A 14,232-nucleotide genomic window follows, 5' to 3' on the forward strand; every position below is an offset into this window, starting at 1 on the left:
AAATTGAGAGAGGCGGAGGATCCTTCAGCCTTGATCTCAACCTTTTGACCTTGTCAGATCATTTGTTTTCATTAGTTCCCACTCAGACAAACTAGCCAGTCCCAGTCCAGACACTCCCCCTGCCCCCCTCTAAAAGCAAGGAGCATTTCTGAAAGCATCTCCTGGGGTCTTGTCTTCGACTCTAAACCCCCAACCCCCAACCCCCCAAAACTCTCTGGACACTTCTAAATCAGCTTGGATGATTCTTCACATCCGCTGCAGAAACGCTCTCCCCGGTAATCCCTCCACATAAACAGAGAGAGAGAGAGCATGAAGTCAAACTACAAGGGAATTCAGAGGTGGATTTCAACTCCCAGATATCATTAAAGAGTTTGTAGCGTGCATCTCGTGAGAGCACAACAAGAAAAAAGATGTGAAAGACAATTCTTCATGTGGTCTCCTGCTGTTTGTCTCAGCGAGTGGGATGACTGAGTGTTCTTCCTCTCGCTGTAATGCTCCTCTTCTGGGCAGCTGGGGACTAATTGGCTCCCAGTTCACCAAATGAAGCCTTCTCTCAGGTCATAACCTCTCCACCTGATGACCCATCCATCCTGCTACTGATACGTGGGCTGTACTTTGGCAGTGACCTGGTCAGACGGATGCCCTGCGGTTCCTGCACTGAGGCGTAGTACCACAGCAACACCTTACAAGACCTGTAGCCATGCAGTCATTAGATGGTTACTGGAAACAAAACGTTGGAGCATCAAGTGTTAGGTTTGCTCAAAACAAACAGCATTATGACGGACCTAATGAGCTCAGAATCGCCATCATGCTTGTGTTTTATCTTCAGCCAGATAGCATCATATTACCCCAGATCAGTCTGGGTGTGATGGGTGGGTCGCTACAAGCCTTTGGTCTGTCTTTAAAGAAAAGTGTGACATATCCATCAAGGTGTGTGCAAGGCAGCAGGCAGGCGCCGTGAGTCGTTCACCCTCTGGCTATAACTCACAGTCCCCCTTTTAATCCAGAGAAATTCACTTTTGTGTTATTTCCGCACCCAATATAATCAAGGATCAATAACTGATATTACAATTTGAGTCAAAGCAGAGAGGTATGCTTCTCTTTGTTGTTCTTTGTTTCTTTCAGTCTGGGCGTGGAGCGCCACCATAGGCATTAACATCAGCCCTTTCAGGTAAGCCATGAGCGCAGTGGCCAGACTTTGTGGTGTGTCTTTAAAGGGTTATCTAGGGCCATAATGAGCCCCAGCGAGCCCAGCGCCAGGCCTAATGAAAACGCTGGGACATCTGAGGGGGAAAGATATTACAGGTCTAAACTACAGGGGCTGTTTTAACATGCATCAAATGACAGAAAATGATGGTGATCACAAACACCGTTCAGACGCTAAATGCAGGTCTGCCGGTGAGTCGGCCTAGAGTTGAGAGACATGAGCTGAGCACTCAACACTGATGGTATGTTGGACACTCGGCGTCTACAAAGAGATGGAAAATGCTTCTTTCTTTCTTTCTTTCTCTGGCCAAAGTAGAAGATGGTGGTGGCTTCGTCACTTTAACAAGATAACTTATGCATTCTATTTATAAGGTGTGGGCATAAATTTGAGAAGATGGTGATTTCATATCAGCTTTAAAGGTGTTACCTTTCACAGCACACCTCTCATCACCTAAACCTTCTAGAATGCTAACACAGAATACTAACTCGATAACTGCTTGTGTGGTGAGCTCCCAGCTACAGTGTATTGTGAATGCATTTGTGCTCAGAGACGGAGCATGTATATACATGCAATGACACTCACGTAATAAATGGTAGGTTTTGCATGAAAGAGAGTGTGAATAGAGAACAGATGTCTGTGAGAAAAGATGTTTTTTTTCTGTTTAGGGGATCAATATGTAGAACTCCTTATCCACGGAGCTTAAAGTGGATTATTCTAAAGTCAAGTTGATACAGTCATCCGTCATGTAGTCATGAATGATCGGTGAAAGGTAATTTTATTGTACCATTGTTTGTGTATGTATTCACTTGTTGAGTTTTCTGTTTTTTGCAATTGCTGCATTGCAAACTGTTGCAGTAAGTGACATTGATTTATGCTATACGCTTTGTTCCTTTATATTTTCTTATATACTTTTTAGTGTTGCAACAATTGAAAAATTGATCAGTCTTTGTAAATCTCAGCATTTTCTTTTAGAGGTTAAAGATAATAAGTAATATTCTTATATAAGTAATATTGTATTGACAGTCAGAGGTGGAAGAAGTAGGTTATTCAGATCGTGTGCTTAGGTAAAGCAATACCACAGTGGACAGTGAGAATAACCTGTTACAAGTAAAAAAAAATGCATTCAAATTTGTACTTAAATTTACTGTGAGGAGCTTTTCGCCAGTTCTGAAAAGGTCTCAATTTAATACTGATGCCTCTATATGACCAACATATGCAAACCAGACCATCAGCGAGAAGATTGGCTATTTCTATTTAGTTATTCTTAATGCTTGTCATTGGTGCCACCAAGTTGGATTCTGCGCAAACTCAGTTGAAATCATGCAGGTTCACCGGAAACTCCTTCAGCTCAGACCCCACCCCCGGACACACCCAGATCTGGCTTTGCTGCCCCCTTCAAACTGCAGTCAGAGCTCCAACAGGAGGTGAGTTCCGCGCACGGCAGCAGTGGCTCCGCCTCTGGCCAGGAGCAGAGCAGTAAAATGAGAGGTTTTCTTAAGGGAATCTGGTGCTCGGAAACAAAATTAAAGTTCCTCATAGTAGCTTAAGTAAAAGAACAAAAGTATTAGCATCAAAATATACTTAGAGTACCAAAAATAAATGTACTCATTATGCAGAATGGCCCAGTTCACAATAATGTGTGAGGGACACTTGCAATCATTCACTCACCTGGTTGGTTGGGTTGATTATCTCTGAGCAGGAGCAGCTGTGGGAGCCTGATTGTCCCTGATGAGGATCAGGTGTGTGAAGCCTATATCTGCCCCTGGTTTCCAGCATGCCCATGCTCATTGTCTCATTGTCAGAGGTATTGAGAGCTTCTTTCTGTTGCTTACTCTAGCTGTGTAGGGGTGTGTGTATTGGCAGAAGTTACCACGTGAACCTATTTGCATGATTTGCTCACCATTTTCTGTTTGCTCTTCGAGCTTAGTCTGTTAGAGTGGAGTTGGGTCTGTGTGGCCTGGCTTCTCAGTTTTGAGAGTAGGAAGACTTTCTTTTTTAGGCTAATTTTTAATTGGTGTAAATAAAAATCGCTTGTGATTTTAGTGGTTACCCCTCTGGGGCTAACTTTAAGTTTTTCCCTGGTGCGCAATTTCGTCCAACTGACAGAATGAGTCAGCGGAGCTGTCCAACATCTACCCCAAAGCTTAAGAGTTTAACACACAACTAGTCGCGCACAGGCAGGCTATCACCATGCGGGAGCCCTGTTAGGCTCACATGAGTAGATGCTTGGAGCCATCGCTAAACAACAGGCTTCTCATGACATGTTAAGAGAAATAATTACCTGTTTACAGAAGCCTGGACCGACTCCACCCAAAGTCTAAGCCCCAAACCTTGTAGACCACCACACCCCCCCAGTTCTACCCCATAACAGCCCATGAAAGGCCCATCCATGGAACTGTAAAGGGCTTATCACCCAATGTAGTCCAGTGTTTGAGCTACAACCCTCCATGTTTAGCACAGAACAAGTCTGGGTAACATACATAATATCCCTTCTCTCAGATAAGGCTCTTTCATGGGCTACAGCATTGTGGGAGAAGCAGACTACTGAAATGAGAGTTTCTGACCATGACATGAGAGGTCAGGAAGCGGCTAAACATCTTATTGGGTTACGTCAGGGCTGCATCAGTGTAGCCGAGTTCTCCATTGAATTCTGCACCTTAGCGGCTGAATTGCGGCGGAACAGGGAAGCCCTGACAGCAACCTTTATCCATGCCTTATCAGAGAAGGTTAAAGATGAGATAACCTCCCGCGACATACCCAAATCACTTGATGAAATTTGACTTCCTTGGCAATTCGGATCGATAATCGAATCCTTGAACATAACGGAGAGAGAAAGCATGTTCATCTCCGCCCCATATTAGGGGTGGAGTTTAGCATCTCTCAGGAAACGCCCAAACCGCTCCGCGGGCCTCTGAACAGTTGAACCCAGGCAAATAATAACCTCTGCGTCCAAAGTAGGGTGGGGTTTTTGTTCTCGGGGCTCAGCAGCGCAAGCCGGACCCTGGAGGGGGGCCTCCGGGCAGTCAGTTGGTCCCGAAGGAAGTACGATCGTAACGTCCCCCCCTAACTGGTAAAGGTGGGGCTAACTTGAACTACTTTATATAGTTTATCTGCTGGGTAGCTTGTGAACTTCCCTCTGGGGATCAAATTTTTTATCTTAATTTATAATATTGCATCATCATTTATGATGTAATGGAGTAATAAGTACAATATGATGCTCTGAAGTAGTGGAATAGAAGTATAAAAGAGCAAAAAAATTGAAATAGTAAAGTAAAGTACAGTCCTTGAGTGAATGCACTTAGTTAATTTCCACCGCTGCAGACCGCAGCCGTTAAAACTCCACATCTTGATATTGTTACAGGTGTAGATGGAACATTTACACATGAACACACACATGCAGCACATTTGATACGAGACCAACACTTGTGGAAACCGAGGCCTTGAGGTAGCCTTGGCATTTCACGGATCTGAAAGACAGATTGAGCTCAGATGGTCCAGGATTTATGATGTGAGGCGAGCAACCTGAGGGAGAAGCCAACTCCTCCCTGGGCTGGCAGCCACCGGTGATAGGGAGATTTACAGGCAGGATATTACAGCTGATTGCTCATAGACCATGGGAAAAGTAAAATGTACACCGAGTGCACACAGCTGAATTAGTGCGCTGGATCGCACAACACTTACCTAAACCTAAAGCTTTAGAAAGGTCAAAATGTCTCTGCCAAACTGAACACTGAAGGGTCCATAAATCAAATGTTCAGAGAGCTCTGAATCCCTGAGTTAAGACCTGTCTAGTGTATATTTGGCAAAACATCCTCATCATGACCTCAGGAAAGTATGTCTAACAAAGGTGGTTTATGTGGTTTATGGTATTTGCCCACCCTTTGTGCTGTATTATGTGCTGTAAACCTGGAAGAGGTTGAATTTTCAATGGACTGTCACAACCCTTATGAAATATGCATACGCTAAACATGTTTCAAGTGCGGCTGTGTGTTTATCTAATGCTAATGAGCGTGGTTAGCCCTGCAGGGAGACTTTATAATCATCAGTGCGCTGTTTGTATTGGCTTCATACAGCTTTTTTATGCTTTGTTAATGTGGGATCCGTATATTATCATTCAAATGAGCTTTCCTTGTGGACATACAATAAAGTTTGCACGTTTGTCCTCCCCGGATCTGTGTTTAAAAGGTTGAACTTAATGTAATAATCGGCCTCTTTTCCTGTTGACGTTGGTGTTGAGGAATGTAGGAAGCATCCGTGTAGGAGCTTCGATGACTGACTGACCTTACTTCCCCCAACCCCGCGCTGAACTCCATTAAGGGCTGCCTGCAGTCTGTAATTTTACCAACAGCCTCTTATCATGTTTGTCTTGTCTCTTCCTCAGGGGGGTTGACTGCTTGCCCACAGACCAGCTTTACTTCATTTCAGCCGGCTTTCCACAAAGAATAAAAGTCAGCGGATATGACAACTGCGTGACTGATTGAAAATACAACTGGAAGACTGAAAAATGACTGCACATTTCTAATGAGTGTAGTTCAGAGACAAACAGCATGTGTTTGAGCTATTTGTGATTTATTTAAGTGGTCTGCCTGGAAATGTCTTGAGTTAGTTACTCTTCAATCAGAATGTATTCTTACTAAACTTTTGCAACACTGAGGCTCCACTACATATCCACTACAAACATATCCACTACATGCATTTATGCAGTTATGTACAGCTATAGTTAGTTATGTTATTCATTGTGTCATGCAGAGAGAAGTACCCGGCCCATATGGACTTCTAAGAGGCCAAAAATACTGTTGCAGTGGTAAAACATTTGTCAGACATGAACATAACAAAACTGAATAAAATCTGCCACATAAAAAGGCTCCCCTCCAAAAAAAACAGCTCTTTTTCTAAATAACCATCAATCCAGAAGAAAACCAATCAGAAATTTTACTGAAAAATGTAAATCATCGTGCAATGAACAATAAAACATAAAATGGACTTCATCTTCAATATTAATCACAGAACAAACAAAAGTGTTTTTCTCTTCAGGAAGACCAGTAAACCTGCCTGTTTCTATAGCTTATGATGGTAATGTACAGTACCAGAATGTAACTGTGCACAGATCTTTGACTTTTAGTTCAATTTGTTTGTAATAGGGCTGTCAAAGTTAACACGATAATAACGCGTTAATGCAAATTAGTTTTAACGCCAATAATTTCTTTAACGCATTAATGCAACTTGCGATTTTTAGGTTGTAGCAGGCTCAGTTTTAAAGCTAGAGAAGATACATCATATAAAACTAAAAATCCTAATGAATCCATTGGAACCAATCATGTCATACTAGCTTGTCACGAAGGAGGCTAAATAATGATCCAAAGTTACGCTACATTTTGGCAAGGAAAAACTGTCATGGCCATTTTCAAAGGGGTCCCTTGACCTCTGACCTCAAGATATGTGAATGAAAATGGGTTACCCACGAGTCTCCCCTTTACAGACATGCCCACTTTATGATACTCACATGCAGTTTGGGGCAAGTCATAGTCAAGTCAGCACACTGACACACTGACAGCTGTTGTTGCCTTTGGTCTTGAGTTTGCCATGTTATGATTTGAGCATATTATTTATGCTAAATGCAGAACCTGTGAGGGTTTCAGGACAATATTTGTCATTGTTTTGTGTTGTTAACCGATTTCCAATAGTAAATATATACATACATTTGCATAAAGCAAGCATATTTGCCCACTCCCTTGTTGATAAGAGTATTAAATACTTGACAAATCTCCCTTTAAGGTACATTTTGAACATATAAATAATGTGCGATTAATCGCAATTAACTACGGACAATCATGCAAGAAATCGCGATTATTTTAAGCGATTGACAGCCCTAGTTCGTACCAAACATCAACAGACCGCCTTTCCTTAAACACGAGGAGCAATTTGTGCCTCAGCTTGGGGCCCTTGGTAGTCTTTAGCCGTGTTCCCCACACCCAGTCATATAGGTAGACTGGAGCTCATGAGCCCTGAGTGACCTTGTCATATTCTGCCTGTGGTGACAGAAGAGACCTGGGGCGCTGGGACCACACAGCCTTGTCATCTCAGCCCAGATCAAAGGGACCCCGGTCTGGTCTGACAGGAGCCATGGCCCTGGATGAAGGCTACAGTGGAGCATGGAGCTGGAGATCAACACCATGGGTGGCAAGAGTATCCGTGTACCCGGAGTGAGGAAGCTTTAGAGGCAAAGGTTCTTCTAACTTGATACTCAAAAGATGCTCAAGATATTTGAGTGGGGAAGTGAGATTCGTAAGTACTTGGTGAGTGAAATGAAAGGGAAGTGAGAGAAAAGGCACGTCAGGAATGTTGAAACAAAAGCACGGGGAAGGAGAGGTGGTGGAAAAGTGGAGCATAACGCGTCTTTAGAGGACCTCCACCCAGACGGAGCTTCAGTGAAACATTTTTCTTGGCCACAAATCTGCTTTCTTGTGACCTCAGAGTATTTGCTGACATGCACGGTCTCTTCCAGCGAACAATAAATACTGGCTGAGAGTAAAGATCAAATAATTAAGACACAAACCAAGTAAATGGTTTATGAACCATGCTGCAGCATGCTCAGCTCTTTGTTTTGTGCTTCTAAGAAAAATAAAAAGAAGATTTAAAGAGCTTGGAGAGAACTCCATTAGAATTAAAGTGTTATTTATGTGTATCATTTGGATTAAAATATAAAATAATTGCACCATGTTTTATGTGTTTGTCATCCAGTGATACGTAATTACAATAATGAATGCGATCCATCATACATGGCAGATTCAAAATGACTCTTTGACCAAGTAATAGTCCAATTAACCTGCTGTATGCTGGTTAAGAAAACTCTCGTCCATTCCTGCTTAATAGAAGAAGCTTTCCTTGTTTTTCCATCTTTATTCTATAAATGGCTCCTCTAGTTTGACTCACAACCCCGGGCATCTGATCTGCTTTGTTTTCTAAAGGCCACATCGTAAATTCCTGGACCTTGATATTTTCCCTCATTTCCCACAGGACCATAATGATGCAGCCTTCTTTGTTGAAAGCACCTGTTCTCAGCTCGAATAATGGGCTACGTTTTCATCCAGGATATACCCCCTGAGGGACACCCAGCCTCCAAGCCCAGCACTTGAGGGTATCTAGTTGCCGCCGTTGCCAGTGAATGTTCGCTGTAAACCTTTTGAACACAGTCAACATGTGTTCTTTGACTGGTGGAATCTGTTTTTGGAAATGGTCAAATGGCAAGGTTGCATTATGCTTTGAAGTTATTATCTGTATATATGATAATGAAGCAGCAATGGGGGGTTGAAAAAAAACAGAATGATTGTGTTTCTGAATAAGCTTGTAAAGAAAGACGACGAATACATAAATGAAAGCATTATATTCCAGTAACTCCACCAGATATCAAAGACATTTCATACCTAAACACATAGTTTTCCATTGATAATTAGACCTTGGCAGTGATTATGGTAACCGTCTTTCAGGAGAAGTAACGCCTGAAGCAGAAGCAGCTGCAGAATAGGATTTGCTTCTCTGTCTAGATGGCACCAAACCGGACCCACCAGCTGTTTTTTTTCACAGAACCATCTGAGAAGCTGTCACTGGAAACTGTTCGGAAAAGGGCTGGCACTTTCAAAAACTACTTGGGAGGCGATTGGTTGAACCATCTATCAATCAAATTCTTGCCGAAGCCAGTCGGGAGAAGAGCGAAAACGTCTTTTCCATCAAGAAAAACCTTCAGTGTCGTTCTTTGCTCTTCTGTCAAAGAAGAAATACTCTCCAGTTCTGATATAGCTGATGCTATTGCAGCATCAATGCTAACCTCTTTAGGAGCCGGCATAGAGTTCTACAGGGATGACATATTTTTGTAGGCCAACCAGGAAGTTCTCATCGCCCTTGGTTCCCTCGACAAAGAGCCAATGGGATTTCTCCATTGGGTTTTGGATTATTGCAGAAAATAAGCTCCGTGGCCAGCAAACGTTTATGATTATTACAGGTTTTGTTCAGCAAGATAATCTTCACAAATGAACACCATTTTTTGATTTTTATTTGAAGTGTGAATACAATCGGCAGAAGTAAAAAGCTAATGTAACAAAATGTAAAAGTCCCTTAAGCTTGTGTTAACCACAGACCTTATTTCAGTCATCTATAAACCCATTTAAAAAAAACGTTGACTTCCAGATGAGGGAACCAGAAGTGCTAAAATGCTAACTCATTTCCGGGTTTTAGGACTCATTCCTGCAGCACTCTATTGTTGTTTAGAACGAACAGTCGTCTCTCCGTGTCGTAAAAGGACGCTGGCTGGTCCGTGCACTGGCTTGCCGGACACAAACGCATCACTTGAAGCCTGACAAGATGGCTTTTCGTGTGATGTGTGATCACGTGATCATTGCGTGATGTTGTGACATCACGAGAATCTAGCTGCCCATCCTCTGACATTTAAACAAGTATCACGTCTTTAATTATACCGTAGAACTTCAATCAAATGATGCCTACAAACCCCATCTGATGGTACAAGACAGAACAGATAAAAGCATGTAATGGCAGAACTCTAACCCCCATGCTCTGAGATGGCCCTTCTTTTACTGACAGTTTAATTGTCTGACTTAATAACAGGCTCGTTAGAAATGAACTGCGCCTCACCTGGAAAGTAGACGAGATCAGGCGCGGTAGCAGGGAGCGGTGACAAAAAGGTGCGGTCAAGTCGGACCGTTTGAAACCGTTTCCAGCAGCCTACAAAGAATTCACAGGAAGTCACAGGAAAAATGCCATCCTGTTAGACCTGATCTGTAGGCTACTTTTCATTTTCAGACCACGTTCGGTTTTATTCATATTTGTTTGTAAATATATGTGGAAATGTGCGTGTATCTGGCATTGGATTATATCCTCTATTATTTTTATTTTATTCTGCCTTGTAAAGCACTTTGTAATGAGCACTCGTTTCGATAAGTGTTTATAAATAACCGTCATTATTATAATTATTATTATCAGCCACACAGGATACTGCATGTTTGTTAACAGATGAAAGCTTCATTGCACGACATGACACTAATAGCAACAATCTAGCATTAAATATCACAATTACACAGAAAGTTTCTGTCAAAACTAAGAGCGAATCAGCTCCTTGATTGGGCGACAGCCAGGCGTTTCCCATCATGCCCTAGGTCTTGCAGTCAATGGAGAGCAACTGCTGCGCCTGGCTCTAAAAACTGCGGCAGCCCTTGATCTCATGAGGTTATCGTTGCCCGCGGGTGAACGACGTCAGAGCAAGTTGGGATCAAGTTGAACACAAATCTAACCGGCTCATCTTGAATGTGCCCTAATGAAAACTGTTACCAGAAAGTTTGCTGTACGTGTGTTCCTTTGAAAGTGGAAGTACATAAACTAAACTGAAATAGACGTGAAAATGAAGTGACAAAGTTGTATCATACCCGATACCGCAACCTTGATGATGAAGTTGTGAACCATCAGGATATTGTGAAGAAGATCCAGACAACTCGTATGATTACACAAACGGTTTTGATACTGAAGAACTTTTGAGACAACTTCAGTGCTGTAACAACGTATGGTCTGTATACAGAGCTTCCTTATAGGGTAAAAGAATGGCAAAACAAATAGGGCATGTCAGCATGAGGTAGTTTTCTTAAACCATTACAATTACGTGTTTGACAAGCTTTCATTTGTCTAACTGGATAAAAGCTTTTAAAGGGATTGTCAGCAGATCCCGCTTCATGTTTTCGAAGCATCCAGATTCAACTCTGATTTCACAAACGCTCATTCCCAAAAAGTCAGTGCATCCTGTTTCACACTCGCCTATGATAAACGAGCTAACAGCATTACAGGATTTCTTTTAGTTCGTGCGAGACATGGCAGGACCAGAACATCTAAGCCTGCTTGAGCCCTCCAACCTGCCACAGAGCTGCTTCCAGGTCCAGGAGGACAGCAGATAAGACCTTTTCTACAGGATCAAGCGAGGAAATCCGCTCAGGCTGCGGCTAACAGAAGATAAGATGGTCTCTAGCAGGGCTCCAGAGAATTTATAGACATTTTAAATGGCCTTAGCCAGAGCTGAAGACCTTGAAGGAGGACTTAAGGAGCCGGAGCAGTTGTCTTGATCTGCCTCTCGGCTCACCTAATAACCCTGTCATTAGACTGAGGGCTTTGCGTGTGGAAGACCTCGTCGGTGTTTGCATTTGTTTGTTCTTTCTGGGACGGAGCGGCGGATGAGGTCATTCATCAGTCCACTTTAGCCTCTAATGGGCTCAGATCTCTGACATCTGGAGGTTGATCCAACAGTGACGTTAGTGCAACGTGATGTCTGTGTATGTTTAATTGCGTATTAGACTATATGTGCACATAAGACCTTGTAGATTGTAATAACAGCATGAACACAAGAATACACACAGGGCTCCACCTGATTCCCACTTTATTATCACAACTGCAGGAACGCTGAAAAGTTGTTTTGCAACCATGTTGACAGGACAAAGGTGATAAGAAGCACAAGTTGTTAACAGCTCCATTAAAGCTGTATTGTGCAGGCAAATGTGTGGGACGCCATGTGTCCTTGTTAGGTAGGAAGACACAGCGTTAATTTTTCTTCTCCTGACAATGAAGCAACAACCTCTGTGTGAGAAAACTCAGAACTTTTTTAATTAGAAAATGGCTCGTAGACTGACAACCCAAATACACAAAGGTTAAGATCAGGTTGCATTTGTTTAAACTGTAGCTGCACGGGACGACAGACGATACCGTATCAGTGCGTGTCCTGACTTTATTTAACGGTCTGGTTTTCATGTATGAGCCGGGTGCCGTGTGTGTGTGTGTGTGTCATCTGTTTAGGCTGCAGAAGAGGAGTGTGTTAACATGGTTCGGTTAGTGTAATCGTACTGAGGATGTGTAGAACAAGTCAAGCACTCCCTTTAGTGTGTCCGGTTTACTTCTCCTGAGTCCTTGTGAGATGACACAGAGGGAACAAGTGTGTGTGTGTGTGTGTGTGTGTGTGTATGTGTGTGAGGTGTTTTCTCTGCACATCATGAAGCACAACAGATGGAACAAATTAGCACACAACAACTTTACGGAGCTCTGGAAAAACTGTGTCTGCTTGTGTATCCTCCCTCAGGTGTCTTTTGTTCTTACCATAGACTTATTTAAGAAGTGGACGTAGTCCCTGTGACGTCACCCACTGGTTTGTAGACTACGGTTTTGAAGCCTTTGCAACCAGAAGTGACTCGTGAGGGTGGACCGAAGTACAACCGAACACTGAATAAGACTTTTTCAGGCGACCAAAATATTACAATTTAATTTTATGAACCGAAAACACACTGTGTAAGGGTTAAAGTTGTAAGACAAAAACACGGACAACTGCCAGACCTGACAACGCCGTGGTAGCGACCTGTCAATCACAAGGTAGCCACGTCCTAAAGCATCCCCTGCTTTATGGTCTATTTGACTCTAAATGGGACCACAATATAATAGTATGGGTATTGGAACTCACAGTAAGTCTCATCATTCCATGTATGTGCTCTACTTTGAAGTCTGTCAATCCCCTCCACGCAAACAAAAATTATCTCAGAAAAAAGCAAAAATAAGGCCCATGTCCCCTTTTTATGTGTCATAGTGTAGTGAACATAAATCATTATAAATGCATCTAAATATTATCCTTCAAAGGATCAATATATAATTAGTTTTTACAGCACCTTTATTAAAGTCTGAAGGGACTTAACAATGACTTTAACCTTAATTTATATAAATTTATTCTATTAATGTGCTGTCTGTTAAAATAACTGAGTATTTTTAAGAATATATATAAAGAGATATTATAGCTTAATACGTTTTAATGATATTGGACTAAATAATGTTGCTGTTTTCAGCAAAGAAGCTCTGATTCCCCCACTGTATGCTACTGCCCCTGTCTAACATCAAACAGCAGAAACAGTTTGCAACTAGCTGGTGAAGAAAGTTTGAATATTGGACTTTCATTAGTCAGGTGGGCAGAATCATGACATCGATAGGAAGTCATAATATAATATTACTTTATATAGCATGTAAATACATGTGATTCTTTTCTTTTTTTTTAACATTATATATTGTGTTTTTTTTGCACTTCTTAAACATGTGGCTCATGTGGTCACTTAATCTTTTATGATTTCTTTATTTTGACTATGTGAGAGGTAATTGTAATACATTTTACTTATTTACTTACTAATACTGGATACTTTAGCACATTCTTTTTGTTTAATTCACTTAGGCTATATTGTTATGTCAGTCGCAACATTTCCAGATATAATATTATCTGAGCTATTAAGGAGACGTTAATTGTTCATATTATTGCTCTGTTTGTCTGGTTGTGCTCCATTAGAGAGCTCCAGCGTGCTTACACACTTGGCAAGAGCCGGCTGAATTTGTCTTAAAAACTTCGGTTGTGACTAATTCGTTATCGTAAAAGTTAGACAAACATATTTCAAAACAGACGTGTATTGATTTATTCGTGTTTGTATTTACTGATAGTGTTCTCATACTGGGAGCTCTGGGTGTAGGGATAAAGTGTTGTTGGAGACTATCTGTCAAAGACATGGAGACCTATAAATGTCTTCCTCCGTTTGCTAAACACAGGAAAGAGTGTTTTTTTTTTTAGACTTCAGAGTAACTTTAAAGTTAATACTCTAACAACACTTGAACTCAACCGTTCAACTTCCACCCAGAGAGTTACAAGTACACATTGCAAAGACAAACACGGTGTGTACACACGGAGCAGAAAGGGCAAACCATGACTGTGTTGCTCCAACCAAAACCCTCTCGACGCACACGTTTTCCCAAACAGGTTATCTTGTGCTCATGCACTGTGGAAATGCAACTCTTAGGATTAGAAGACACACACATACACACCACATATATCATATATAGCGGTGTCTGGGAGATGAGATAAGGGGCTTAGATGAAGGGGGCAGGGTTGTCTCTGGTGAAACTCTGACTGACATGGCAGCTCTGAGGTAATCCTGCTAATCCTCTGCTAGCTCAGGGGT

The sequence above is a fragment of the Sebastes fasciatus genome, chromosome 13 (assembly GCF_043250625.1).
Source record: "Sebastes fasciatus isolate fSebFas1 chromosome 13, fSebFas1.pri, whole genome shotgun sequence".
NCBI classification, from domain to species: Eukaryota; Metazoa; Chordata; class Actinopteri; order Perciformes; family Sebastidae; genus Sebastes; species Sebastes fasciatus.